At 32.2% G+C, this 13223-nt stretch overlaps 1 long non-coding RNA gene across 5 annotated transcripts in view; it reads right to left on the reverse strand.

The window, feature by feature from the left end:
• Nucleotides 1–9672, reverse strand: part of LOC146406902 (uncharacterized) — a 212236-nt gene extending 202564 nt beyond the window's left edge. For 2 of the 5 annotated variants that reach the window (XR_014817990.1, XR_014817975.1), the window contains exons 1-2: nt 9594–9672; nt 9294–9440 (exon numbers count right to left, since the gene is read on the reverse strand). This is a non-coding gene — a long non-coding RNA (uncharacterized LOC146406902). Of the gene's footprint in view, nt 1–2216; nt 2292–9293; nt 9567–9593 lie in introns of those variants that run through there. The other 3 variants (XR_014817984.1, XR_014817995.1, XR_014817972.1) reach the window with 2 other exon arrangements.
• Nucleotides 9673–13223: the final 3551 nt, after the last annotated feature.

The following is a 13223-nucleotide window of genomic DNA, read 5'->3' on the forward strand; positions in this document are numbered from 1 at the left end:
GACGTGGTTTGGATCTGGCATTGCTGCGGCTGTGGCTGTGGTGTAGGCTGGCAGCTACAGCTCAGATTAGACCCCTAGCCTGGGAAACTCCATATGCTATGAGTGTGGCCCTGAAAATACAAAAAAAAAAAAAATTAAAAAAAAATGGTTTCCCCTTCCATTCATGGATTTTTGTAGTTGAAATACCTATGCTGTATATAACTGATCTCAAACTTCCAAGTGCTTACTTTCTGTTTTGAAGTATAGGAAATCAATTCATCCTTTTTGTTTATTTTTTTGATGACACTTATTATACAGCTATAGACTTTGTGGGTGCTCAGTAAATGGTTATGAACATACTGAGAGTTTACATCCAAACTTTATGACTGTACTATTTTAAATCTGAAATTTTGCTGCCTGGTTTTCTCATGGCTTTAATGCTTAAGGGAGTAAGAAAACAAACAGCTGTGTCTCTATTATGACACAACCAGTTGCAAAAAATCACTGGACAGGTGGTTGATGGACCCAGTGGCAATTCTGGAACAAGTGTTAAAGCTTAAATTATGTTAGGTCACTTTTCCAAGCTCGATGCTACCCATTTGGTACAAGTATCTGAGAATGTTATTTTGTCATAAAGTTTATCATGTGCTGCAGTCATTCTCTATAGATGGATTTGATGTTAATGTATTTTAGTTGAACAAAAAACTCAATTTGCATGCTTCATTCTTTTTTCATTTTTCATGCTGTCCCTTATGCCTTACCTCCAACTTTTGTGTTCTGAACACAAATTTTTTCCTCAACATTGTATATGCTATACACATACCCATATATATATATGTATTGCATATACTGTACAGTTACTTAGCCATATATTTTATATATACTATATTTACTATCTTTCTTTCTTTTGTTCTCTTTCTATATATACTGTAAATAAGATATTATAAACAAGTTTGACAAATTTTCTTCTCAGTCCTAGTTTTTGTCTATTTCATTTCACATATTTTTGTTATTAATTGGGGTGAAAAAAATAAAAAGTAGGAATCATAAAAAAAAGTGCAATCATAGTAAATATCCAAACTGGACCACATAGTCAATTTTTTTTTCAAATTTACATTTGTGTTTATTGTGAAGCTTTAAAATTACTGAGAAAAATATAGGCATGAAAACAAATCCTATATCTGTATCATCCATTGACAGATTTTGTTAGAATTTTATTTCCTTTCTGCTTGTGCCTCCCACATTAGATGTATAACACAGCCATTTTAAGTTCACTTTGTTGTGGGATCATAACACATTCTACATGAATTCATGAAGCCTGCTATTCTTTTTATCATTATGGCATGGTATGGGAATTGTTTACAAGATTATATACATGATGTTTTCTCATGTAAATTAAGCATAAGTTATATAAGTATTATATATGTTTGAATACTTTAATTATTCACATGTAACTATTTCTTATCTCACCGATTAGGCTTTTTAGATATTTAGAATTTGGAATTTAGTTGACATAATAAACACTGCTAAATTTATTTCCAGTAGAGTCACTTCATGCTCACACTAGCATTTAGAGTGCCACTTCCAGCCCACCATAGCAAATATTGAATATTAAACTATATGTTTTTGATTATTCTTCTTAGGTATAGTATTTCTTTATCAAGCACTATTAATCATTTTTGCTCCATTAATACTTCATAGTGTTTGACTTGTCTATACAAATTATGGAAAATATTATGTTTGATTAACTATATAATGTTAAATATTTTGAATTATTGATGACATACCTTTGATTACACTTTAATATTATCATTGCATATATACATATAATTTGACAAAGAGCAATTTTAAATGCTTTCTTGCTTAGATCTAGTGAAATTTATTTTTATCCATTTCTTTTGTTGTTTATATGTTTAGAAAGACAATCCTCAGAAAAGGTAAGGAAAATATTTACCACTGGTAATTTCTAGTTCTGTTTTTTTTTAACATTTAAATATATACTTTAACTAGAATTTAGAGGTGATGAGGATCTGTAATAACATTTAAATAAATTCCCATAATTATATCATTTATTGAATTATCTGTTAATTATGTATATTCAAATATATTATCTTTCTTCTAAAAATGTGTTTATGTGTCTATGAGTCATGATAAGTAGCTCAATACAGTAAAAGCTTAAAAAGTGTCTACAAATGCTCCTTTGAGACATTCCACATAAACTAAAATCCGTCTCCTACCTTTGAAAGAAGGATAAGCTCAGGAGGTGAGCTCCACATTCAACTCAGCTCACTCCTACAGGGCATTGTCAAAACCTTAGAGCAAGTAAACAAAACTATAAGTCAAAAAGATACAAGTCTGCTTATGTTCACTGCAGCACCACTCACAATAGCCAAGACATGGAAACAACCAAAACATCCACTGAATGATGAATGGGTAAAGAAGATACAGTACATAATATATAATAGAATACTACTTACCCATAAAAAATAATGAAATAATGTCATTGCAGCAACATGGATGCAAGAGATTATCATACTAAGCAAAGTCAGAAAGATAAAGATAAATACCATATGATATCATGTATATATGGAATCTAAAATATGGCACAAATGAACCTGTCTATAAGAGAAATAGACTCATGGACAAGGAGAACAGACCTGTGGGTCCCAAGGCGGGGGGCTGGGTAAGGGATAGAGTGGGAAGTTGGAGCTAATAGATGTAAATTATTACGCATGGAGGGGATAAAAAACAAGGTCCTACTATATAGTTAGGATACCTGTGATAAACCTGGATGATAAACCATAATGGAAAAGAATATAAAAAAAGACTGCACATATATGTATATCATTTTGCTATATAGTAGAAATTAACATAACATTGTAAATAAACTAAATGTCAGTTAAAGAAACAACGAAATAAAACATAAGGCAGAAAAGTATATTCCAAGCAGAGAATTTTAAGACTTGGAAAGGGAAAAGCAGAGATCAAAAGCTGATGTTGACAAGGTTATTTGAGGGAGTAAGTAATAGAAATAGGTTCTAAAATATGCATGGAACTTCCCTTGGTTGCTGGCCAACTCTTAAGCTCTGCATACTCAAGAGTATTATCTGCAAGTCCCAGCAGAAAACTGCTGCCTAGAGTTCTCCATAGAGATTTCATAGGCTACACAGAGTAGCAAGGTATCAGAGCTTAGCCCCACTAAAGAGCAAAGTTTGTAATAAATATGTAGTCAAGATTTTCAAATTCTTTAGTAATATACATGCTTTCTTTGTCAGTTCAGGGCATATAGTGGGTGACTCATATGACTCATAATATAAAAAGATACATTTTGCCCCCATACAAAAAATTATGAGGAAAAGTGACATAAAAGGTGAAAGAAAATTTCCATCCAATAAAGAGTGAGAAACCTACAGCTATGATGAAATAATGTTAAACAATTATGAGGAGCCCTTGTATTACATTGTAAGATGCTCCTCTTTTCAACATTGATCTATTTCTGGATGGAACTTTTTTGTTCATGAACCTTCACTGACATAAAATGGTCTTTAGGGATTATGCCCCTAGGTACTACACTGATGAACACATTTCACAGCTCACTTTTTTCTGGGTCAAGTTTGAGGACCTCAAATGTTGCTTTATAAATTCTTTTTTGTTATAATCATTGTTTATATGACAAAAAATTACCTTAATATGTGACAGTACATTATTCCGGATTGAACTCAGAGTGGTAGAGACCTGAAAGGGTATTACATCCATTCTTGAAATAAACAGACATAAAAAATGCAGATGGTAGACAAATTACAAATTAAGTTTTTTATTGAACTCACTGGAGAATTGCAAAAAATGGGGCAAATAACTGAACTGAAAACTGAAGGAAGATAGGCAGGTAATAGAGTTGAATCATTTGCTTACCTGGGCCAGATGTTGTAGGGCACCATATAACCCCATTAGAAGACTCAGCTATACATTATTTTTAATAAATTGCTGAGTAATAAAGAGAAAGTCGGGAAACCCTATGGGGCTTGGATATAAGTAAATTAGTATCCTCTTCTAGGATTTTCTATCCAAAAACTACCAGGTGCTCACCATTGAAGGTTGAGGAGAATTTTGAGAAATACTTCCCCTGATATTGGTTGAGGGAAGAGAATAGCAGCTGGACAATATTCTATCCCAAACAGCCCTTTAATACCATGCAGAAAACTAAAACTTAACTCTCCTGAGGGAAATACAAGTGGAAGTGTTTTCTTGAGGATATAAATGATTACTTATTACAGTTTGGTGCAAAAAATCCACAACAAAGAAAATTTCACTCAAATTATGTTACTTATCTCCCCTAAATAACAAAACCCTTAATAAACATAGTCAAGGGCAATGAAATTATAGTCTGAGGACACTCCTGGAAATCCACTGCATCTGTGAGAAGGGAATAGGGAAAAACAAAAACAAAAACATAAAAACAGCTCTTGCCTGTGGAAGGGCAAGGATATGTAACAGTCCCAGCATTGTATTTAGAAGAAGAGCAGCAGAATAGGCTGAATAATGGCCTCCAAAAATTGTTCACTTTGTAGTCCAGAACCTGTGATATGTTACCTTACATGATATAAGGGACTTTACCAATGTTATTAAGAACCTTTCAATGGTGACATTATCCTGACTCTCTGGTGGGTCAGATGTAATCACGAAGGCCTTTTCAAAGGAAAGGAGGATTAGAGTTAAATAAAGGAGATGCAATGACAGGACTAAAGGATAAAATACTGTATTGTAAAGATGGAAGAAGGGTCCACAAACAAAGGAATATAGGAAGCCTCTAGTAAGTACCTAGAAAAGGCAAAAATTCTCCCCCATAGCCTTCTAAAGTAACACAACTCTGCTGCCACTTTGATTTTGGCCCACAACACTCATTTTGTAACTACAGTTGCCCAAAATTGTAACATCATAAATTTATGTGGTTTTAAGCCATTAAATTTGTGATATTTTGTGACAGTAGCATAGAAGAAAATACAGAACTACCAACAGTTTATTGCCGAAATTAAGTCTGGTGAAGAATTCCTCTGATGAATTTGCCATGCAATACAACTGCTATTGATATCCATTTTTAATTGAATTCTTCAACTGCGAAAGTCAGAATAAGGAAATGTGAAGACAAAACCAGAGGTTAGAGTAATAGACATGGAATATGGAAGAAGTAGCCCTTAGCCAAGGAATTTTCCTATATATTGGAAAAGTCAAGGAAACATATTCTCCTCTGAATCCTCCAGAAGGAATACAGCCCTACAATGCCTTGTCTATAGATTTTTCACCTTCAGGAGGATAATAATTTTAGTTTGCAGTGTTTTAAGTCACTGCTTCTGTGGTAGCTTGTTATAGCTGCTATAGCATACTTCTATAGACAGGATCCCATCTGAAGGTCATGACCCCAAGAAAAGAGTATCTATTTATGACTTTGTCACAATAATCAGTGAACACCCCATTTCTCAGCCCCTACCACCAGGAAAATGAGCATCAGATGAAAATAACAATAGGAAAAGCCAAAATGATTGCAAGAGAAAGATTCTCTCCAGAGAGCAGAAAAAATAAATTATTAAAAAAAAAAAAAACTTACTGTGTATAGAGAAAATTTTAAACCGGGCTCAATATCAGATTAGAACAACATAAACCTTTACTCTGAAAGCCTAGCCAGAGAAAAGGTGTACTCATCTCCAAATAGAAAAAAGTTTATAACAATATTAATGCACTATATAATATACCTAGATTTTAACACAGTAATGTAGCACACCAAAAGACAAGAAGGAACACAGTCCAAAGAGACTAAGCAAATACTGGGGTCAGAATCAGATATGACAGATGTTGGAAATATCAGACAGGAAGTTAAAAATAATTATGATGAATATGATAAAGGTTATAATTGAAAAAATATAAAACAAATTGTAAATCACTCAAAGATAATATAATCTATAGGAAAGAAGTGAGTGTAAATTCTAGAAATAAAAATATAATGACAGAGATTGAATATCTGACAAATTTGTCAGTAGATTAGACACAGTCAAGGAAAGAATCAATAAGCTTGAAAACAAGCTTATATAATCAGAATAATACAAATAGAGAAACAAGAATGGAATAAAAAACAGAATAGAACTTTCAAGAGGTGTGGGACAATACCAAATGGCCTAACATTTTTAATAGAATTCTAGAATGAGAAAACAAAAATTGAAAATATGTGAATAAATAATGCGTAAGAACTTTCCAAAAATAGTGACTGACAATGAAATAGATCTGTGAAGCCTAACATTTTTAATAGAATTCTAGAATGAGAAAACAAAAATTGAAAATATGTGAATAAATAATGCGTAAGAACTTTCCAAAAATAGTGACTGACAATGAAATAGATCTGTGAAGCCTAACATTTTTAATAGAATTCTAGAATGAGAAAACAAAAATTGAAAATATGTGAATAAATAATGCATAAGAACTTTCCAAAAATAGTGACTGACAATGAAATAGATCTGTGAAGCTCAGAGAGCACCAAGCAGGATTCATATGAAAAGTAAAGCAAGATCTTGCAGGCAGGCATATAAAAATAGCACACTACTTCTAAAAGTAAAAGTATGAAATAAATGGTTTAAATAATGAAACCATCCATAAATAAGATAAAGTGACATCTGCAAACTGCTGGAAGAAAAATGTTCAAACAGATGTCTTACTTTCCAAAAATGTTTCAAAAGTGAAAGAAAAGTCATCAGATTGATAAAGTTCTAGCAAAAAAACTGAAAAATAAAAAGATTAAGAGATAAATCATAAATGTTAGGCATGAAGGAAGATTATTTGTACAGAACCACAGACACTGTAGCTATTATAAGACAAAGTAATAGCTTCAACAACTTTTTACTCATAAATTCAACAATTTAGAAGAAATGAATCAACTCTCTTGAATCTACAAGTTAGCAAAACTAAAACAAAATGAAATAAATTGAATAGTCCTGTAACCATATTAAATAAATGTTTAATTTTTTTTTTTTTTTTTTTTTTTGTAAAACAAATCTCAGGTAACTTCACTGGAGGATTCTTCCAAGTATGTAAGCAAGTTCTAATACTAATTTAGCACACTCTCTTCCTGAGTATAAAGAGTATGAAACACATCTTAAATCACTATTTGAAGCCAGCATTACCCTGGTATCAAAATCAGACCAAAAAATACCAATTAACAAAGTTTCTCTATCATAAAATTATACATAAATATCTTCAAGAAAATATTAGCAAATTGAATTCAGAGTGGTATCAAAATTATACTCCATGACTAAATGGGATTCATTTTAGTTATACAAGGTTGATTTAATATTTGAAAATTAACCAAAGTAATCCACCATATCGATAGGCCAAGAAAATCACATTATCATATGAGCTAATGCAGAAAGAGCATCTGACAAAATCTAACATCAATGTATGATAAAAGGCTATCAGCACATTATAGAGGATATTTTTTATCAACTTGATAAGATGGCCTATTAAAAAAAATAATTCCAATTAACATTGACCTTAATGATGAAAGATGGAATGCCTACCTTCTAATATTGAGAACAAAGCAAGAATAGCCATTGTCTTCCTTCTTAATCAACCTTGATATTCTAGCCACTAGAATAAAAAGAACACTGAAATATCTAGTGGATGTTTTAGCCAGCACAATAAGGCAAGACAAAGAAATTAAAGGCCTATATTGACAAGAAGGACGAAACTGTTTATTTGCAGAGGACGTTGTTGTCTACATAGAAAATCTCAGAGAATTTCCAAATGTTTCTGAGACTACAAACCATATAACCTACAAAAGCTTTTTATCTAAAAAATGTAAAGAACTCTCAGGTTTGAACAGACTTCTTGTTCAGAAAGTTCACAGGACACAAGAGCAAAATAGAAAAATCTAACACATTTCTATACAATTACATGTACAAATCAAAATTAAAAATAATAGTAATATTATTACTTTTAATAATAGTATTTAGGAAATAATAGTATTAATTATTTTCTACTATTCATAAAAATCTTCTGCATTAATCTAACAAAACTTTACTGGACTTTTAAGCTGAGTATTTTTTCTAAATACTGATAAATATTAAAAAATATTTAAATAAATGCTACTGTGCCTATGGAATGGAAAACTCAACATACTAGAGATGTAAATTCTTCCCAAATACAAGTAGTTTTAACACAGTTCTTACCAAAATTCCAATTTTTTGCATATATAGACAGACTTATCCTAATATTTTCTTGGAATGACAGTGGACTTAGAATAGCTAAAATGATTTTGTAAAAGAAGAATAAAGTAGGAGGAATCACTATTGACATTAACATCTACTTTATGCTGATAGTAATACTTATAGTAATCAAGACAGTGTGGTATTGATGGAGAAGAGACAGAGAGATTAACATAATAGAATGTAATTAATCTAAAATAGAATGTAATTACTGTAAAAGAAAGAGATAATAGCTTATTAAACAATGTGGAACAACTGGACAGTCATAGAGGAAAAATGAATGGATGAAATCTCAAACCTTATACAAAAAGTAACTAAAATGAATCACTTTTAGAAAACTAAAAAAGACAACCCAGAAAACTCTAAATTTTTAGATAAAAATAGAAGAAAAATTCAGGAATTAAGAGTGGGCAAATAATTTAAGAATACAATACCAAGAGCATAATCCACAAAAGGAATCCTTTATAAAAATTAGAAATTATTAAAATTAAAAACTTTTCTCCAAAAATGACCCAGTCAAGAGAATAAACAGACTAGCCACAGACTGGGAGAACATATCTACAAAACATATATCCTACAAAAGCTTTGTATCTGGAAAATATAAAGAACTCTCAGCGTTCAACAGTAAAAACAACAATAAAAATTAAAAAAAAAATCCAAGTAGAAAATGAGCAAAAGACATGAAAATATATGTCACATAAGAGGACCCAGGGACGGACAATAAGGATACAGATATGTCCAAAATCCTTAGCCTTTAGGGAAATGCAAATTAAAACCACAATTAGATATCACTATTCTGTCAGAATGATTAAAATACACAACACTGACAATACCATATGCTGACACGAATTGAGAGAAAACAATTACTCATACATTGCAGGTGGGAATCTAGCATGATACCACCAAGCTGAAAAGATTACAGCAGCCTTTTTATAAAACTAAATATTTACTTAGCACATAACCCAGCAATTGCACTTTGGGGCATTTATTCCAGATAAATGAAAAAATTATATTCACACACACAATCTAAACCAAAACAAACAAAAAAAATAAAGAAAAAATTCTTACCAAACCGCATTTCTTTCATCTCATACAGCAAGTAAAATGTTCAGAAGCTGAGGTTTGCAGCAGGGAAAAATGATTCCAATGCAGCCAGGTCAAAAAGAAGAGTAAGCCCTAGAATCTCTATCCCATGGGCAAGGGCCGTGGGAGGGTCTGTGGAATAAAGAATAAAGAAGCAGGCTGGTCTGAGGCACGGGGAGCATGGAGAGGATGGAAAAATGTGATTGAAAAAAGGTGGTAATTGCGGTTCTATGCAGGCATAATTAAGCTACAAGTCTCTCCACATTTAAAAATGGAGGCACTTACCATGATCTGAGGGTGGAGTTTGAGGCCTTCTGAGGTCAAGTTCACTCAGCATTTGTGCATGCCAAATAAGAGGGTCTGTGGTCCTATCCGGTCTTAACCAGCTTAACTCTAATGAGACACAGCTGACCCCAAGTTCTGAAAAACAGCTCAGGCAAACATCTTACTGTAAGGCTATGAGCTCCTCAGAAGACAGTCAGGTCTTAAAACAACCTTGATTAGGGAAAGCAGGTGAAATGGATTTGACTAAAACCATGGTTTCCAATTCACACTCAAATATTCATAGCAGCTTTGTTTAAAAATAGTCAACAGCTGGAAACAATGCAAATGACTTTCAGTGAGTGTATGCTTAAACAACTGCTAACATCTACATCAAAGAATTCTACTCAGCAATTAAAAGGAATGGATTATCGATACATACAACAACTTGGATGTATCTTAAATCTATTATGCAAGTGTAAACACCAATCTCTAATGGTCATATATTGTGTAATTCTATTTATAGTAAAGCCTTAAAATGACAAAATTATAAAGTTAGAGAAAGGATGAATGGATAGAAGGGGCTAGAAATAGTGAGGAGCAAGGTGTTTGGGGGAAACAATGAGTAGCCTGAGAGAGATTTTTGTGTTAATTGAATTATTCTGTACTGTAATTACAGTAGTTGATTGCACAAATAACATAAAATGACAGAATTATGCATTCATAATTTCCCATTGTTAATTCTTTGGGTTTGATATTGGACTATACTTATAATAGATGTAACCATTGGTAACATATGAAATGTGCATGAAAACTCTATGTACTTTGCAACTTCCTGTTGTCTGGAATTAGTTCAAAATAAAGTTTAAAAATATTTGAAAAACAGGCATAATATCTGAGCAGACCGCTCACCACAAAATATAAATGGATGGCAAGGAAGCACATGAAATATGCTCGATATCATTGGTTATTAGGGAAATGCAAATAACACCGTGAGATACAAATTCATACTCACTGGAGAGCTGTGATCAAATAGGCAGACAGCAATAAAATTAGATTGGGGTGTAGAGTGACTGGAATATGCACACATTGCTGTTGGGAATGTAAAGTGGCAAGGCCACATTTGAACAGTTTGGTAACTTAAAAACTTAAAAATAAACTTACCACATGACTCACAATCCTTCTTCTAGGTATTTTCCCAAGTGTACTACAAACTTATGTCCACATAAATCTGCCTGTGAATATTTAAAACAGTTTTTATCACCATCACCAGAAAGTTGTATTTGAACAGGTGAATGGATAAACTGTGGTACAAACATGAAGTGAAATATTGCTCAACAATTTGAAAGCATCAGCTAAGTTTCTTTAAAAAATAGGTGACTCATATGTATTTTGCTAAGTAAAAGAATTCAGACTCAAAAGTCTATGTATTGCATAATTTCATTTATATGGCATTCTGGAAGATGCAAAATTACAGGGAAAGAAAATGGGTTAATGATTGTCAGGAGTTGTGAGAGAGCAGAGTGGTTGATGAGAATGGGGGAGCTTAAGTCTACTTTTTTGGTAGTGGAACTGTTCTGTATAGCATTGTGATGGTGCATTTATGACTCTGCATATGTTGAAAACCATAGACATATACATCAAAAAGATTTTTTTGGAGTTCCTGTTGTGGCTCAGCGGATAGCAAACCTGAATAGCATCCATGAGGACTGAGCCCTGGGCTTGCTCAGTGGGTTAAGGATCTGGCGTTGCTGTGAGCTACTGTGTAGGTTGCAGATGCAGCTCAGATCTGACATTGCTGTGGCTGTGGTGTAGGCCAGTGGCTACGTCTCCAATTAGACCCCTAGTCTGGGAACCTCCATATGCCATGGGTATGGCCCTAAAAGACAAAAAGACCAAAAAAAAAAAAAAAAAAAACATTCAGCATGTTGGAGGATACAAGAATGAAATATAGACAGTCAGAAATAAATCTAACATATTACAAGTATGAGATATAAATTCACTAAAACGAGTAGGCAAAAAAGGAGCTGCATAAGTAATTTTGATGAGCTATATTTTTAATGGATACTGTAAAATATAAGGTCCAAATAGAACAATATATAAAAATTGTACTTTAGTTAACAAATATGGATCAGCAATTCTGAATCTATTGGTATACTATATTGAAAAAATTATTTTAAAATAACATAGAAATAGATATAGAGATATTGGGAGTCAGGTTTCTCACTTCAAAAACAGTTACAGTAAGCATGGCGTAAGGTTAGAATGAATGTTGTATAACTGAATTAAAGTTGAAGTTGTCAATGAATTCATTTTAAGAGAGAGAGATATGACAGGTAAATAGAAGATAATCTGAAAATGTGTGTATATATACATTTAATATATATACCATATGCTGTATACATATATATATACACTATGGACGTATATAAGGTGTGTATATATGTATGTGTGTGTGTGTGTGTTTGTGAATATATATATATTCTTTCTAATACCATTCAAAGTGGTGACAAGCAGCAATAACCCTACTAAATGCCCACATCTTAAATTTTAAGTAAATATACTATCTATAATATTTTGCAATAAGTCAAATATATATGCATATATACATATAGTCACATATATATTAATCCATACTGGTATAAATAAATAAATGACTGGATATATAAAATAAATAGAGAAGGAAGAAACAAGTCTTCCTTCTTGAAGAAGTCCAACTCTCATTAGTAGGAAAGAATGAGGGAAATGGAAAATCAGTGGTAGAACATGAAATTGATCTTTTCTCTTAGGAAAGATACACTGATAAATGCCAAATCTGATGTGTAAGCCTTTGAGGAACAGGATATTTGCATGACCTCACCTTGCTTCTTCCAGAATATTCATTATTTACCATGACAGCTTTAACATATACCCACAAATTATTTGATACTCTTCCCTCCAAGAAATGAACCTTAAATTATTTCCCCTTGAGAGTTCTCTAGACTAAATCACATTCTTCTGAGGAATTAGAGTATAAAAAAATAAGAATAGAGTATAAAAAATCAGCAGACACCACCTTAGGTCTAAAGGAATGTTCATATCCTCCATGCTAAATCATGTTGCTATTATATTTCCTTCCACTTCTATGATACAAAGAGAAAAGCACTGACCTGTGTGATACTTTCCCTCATATCCATAACCCCAATCTAGCAATGAGAAAATGTCAGACAATCCCCAAATGAAGGACATTCTAAAAACACCTGACTACCGTTTTTCAAGTGTAAAGGTCATGAAAAATGAGAAAAAGAATTGAAAAAATTGTTACCGTGATTGGATTTTGGAACAGAGAAAATGAAATTAGGAAAAAGAAAATTAGCAAAATTCAGATAAAATATATTATTTAAAGTGTTGCAGTGATATTAAATTATTTTTGGTGAATGTACCATGGTCATATAAGGTGTTGATATTAGGGTGAGATCTTTAAAGAATAAAGAGAAACTGTCTGAACTATCTTAACAATTCTCCTATAAATCTAAACTATGTCAAAGTGAAATGTTTTAAAAGTAGAAAAAAATCATATTTCTGTTATTTTTTCTTTCCATTTAATATGTTGCTATAGCATATACATCTTTTTTTTAACTTAGAGTATTAAGTCAAATTTCTTTCTTTGCTTTA

This window comes from Sus scrofa, chromosome 1 (assembly GCF_054392235.1).
Source record: "Sus scrofa isolate SSC_HxYL_T2T_F1_AM1 chromosome 1, Sscrofa_HxYL_maternal_Yorkshire_Landrace_v2.0, whole genome shotgun sequence".
Lineage (NCBI taxonomy): Eukaryota > Metazoa > Chordata > Mammalia > Artiodactyla > Suidae > Sus > Sus scrofa.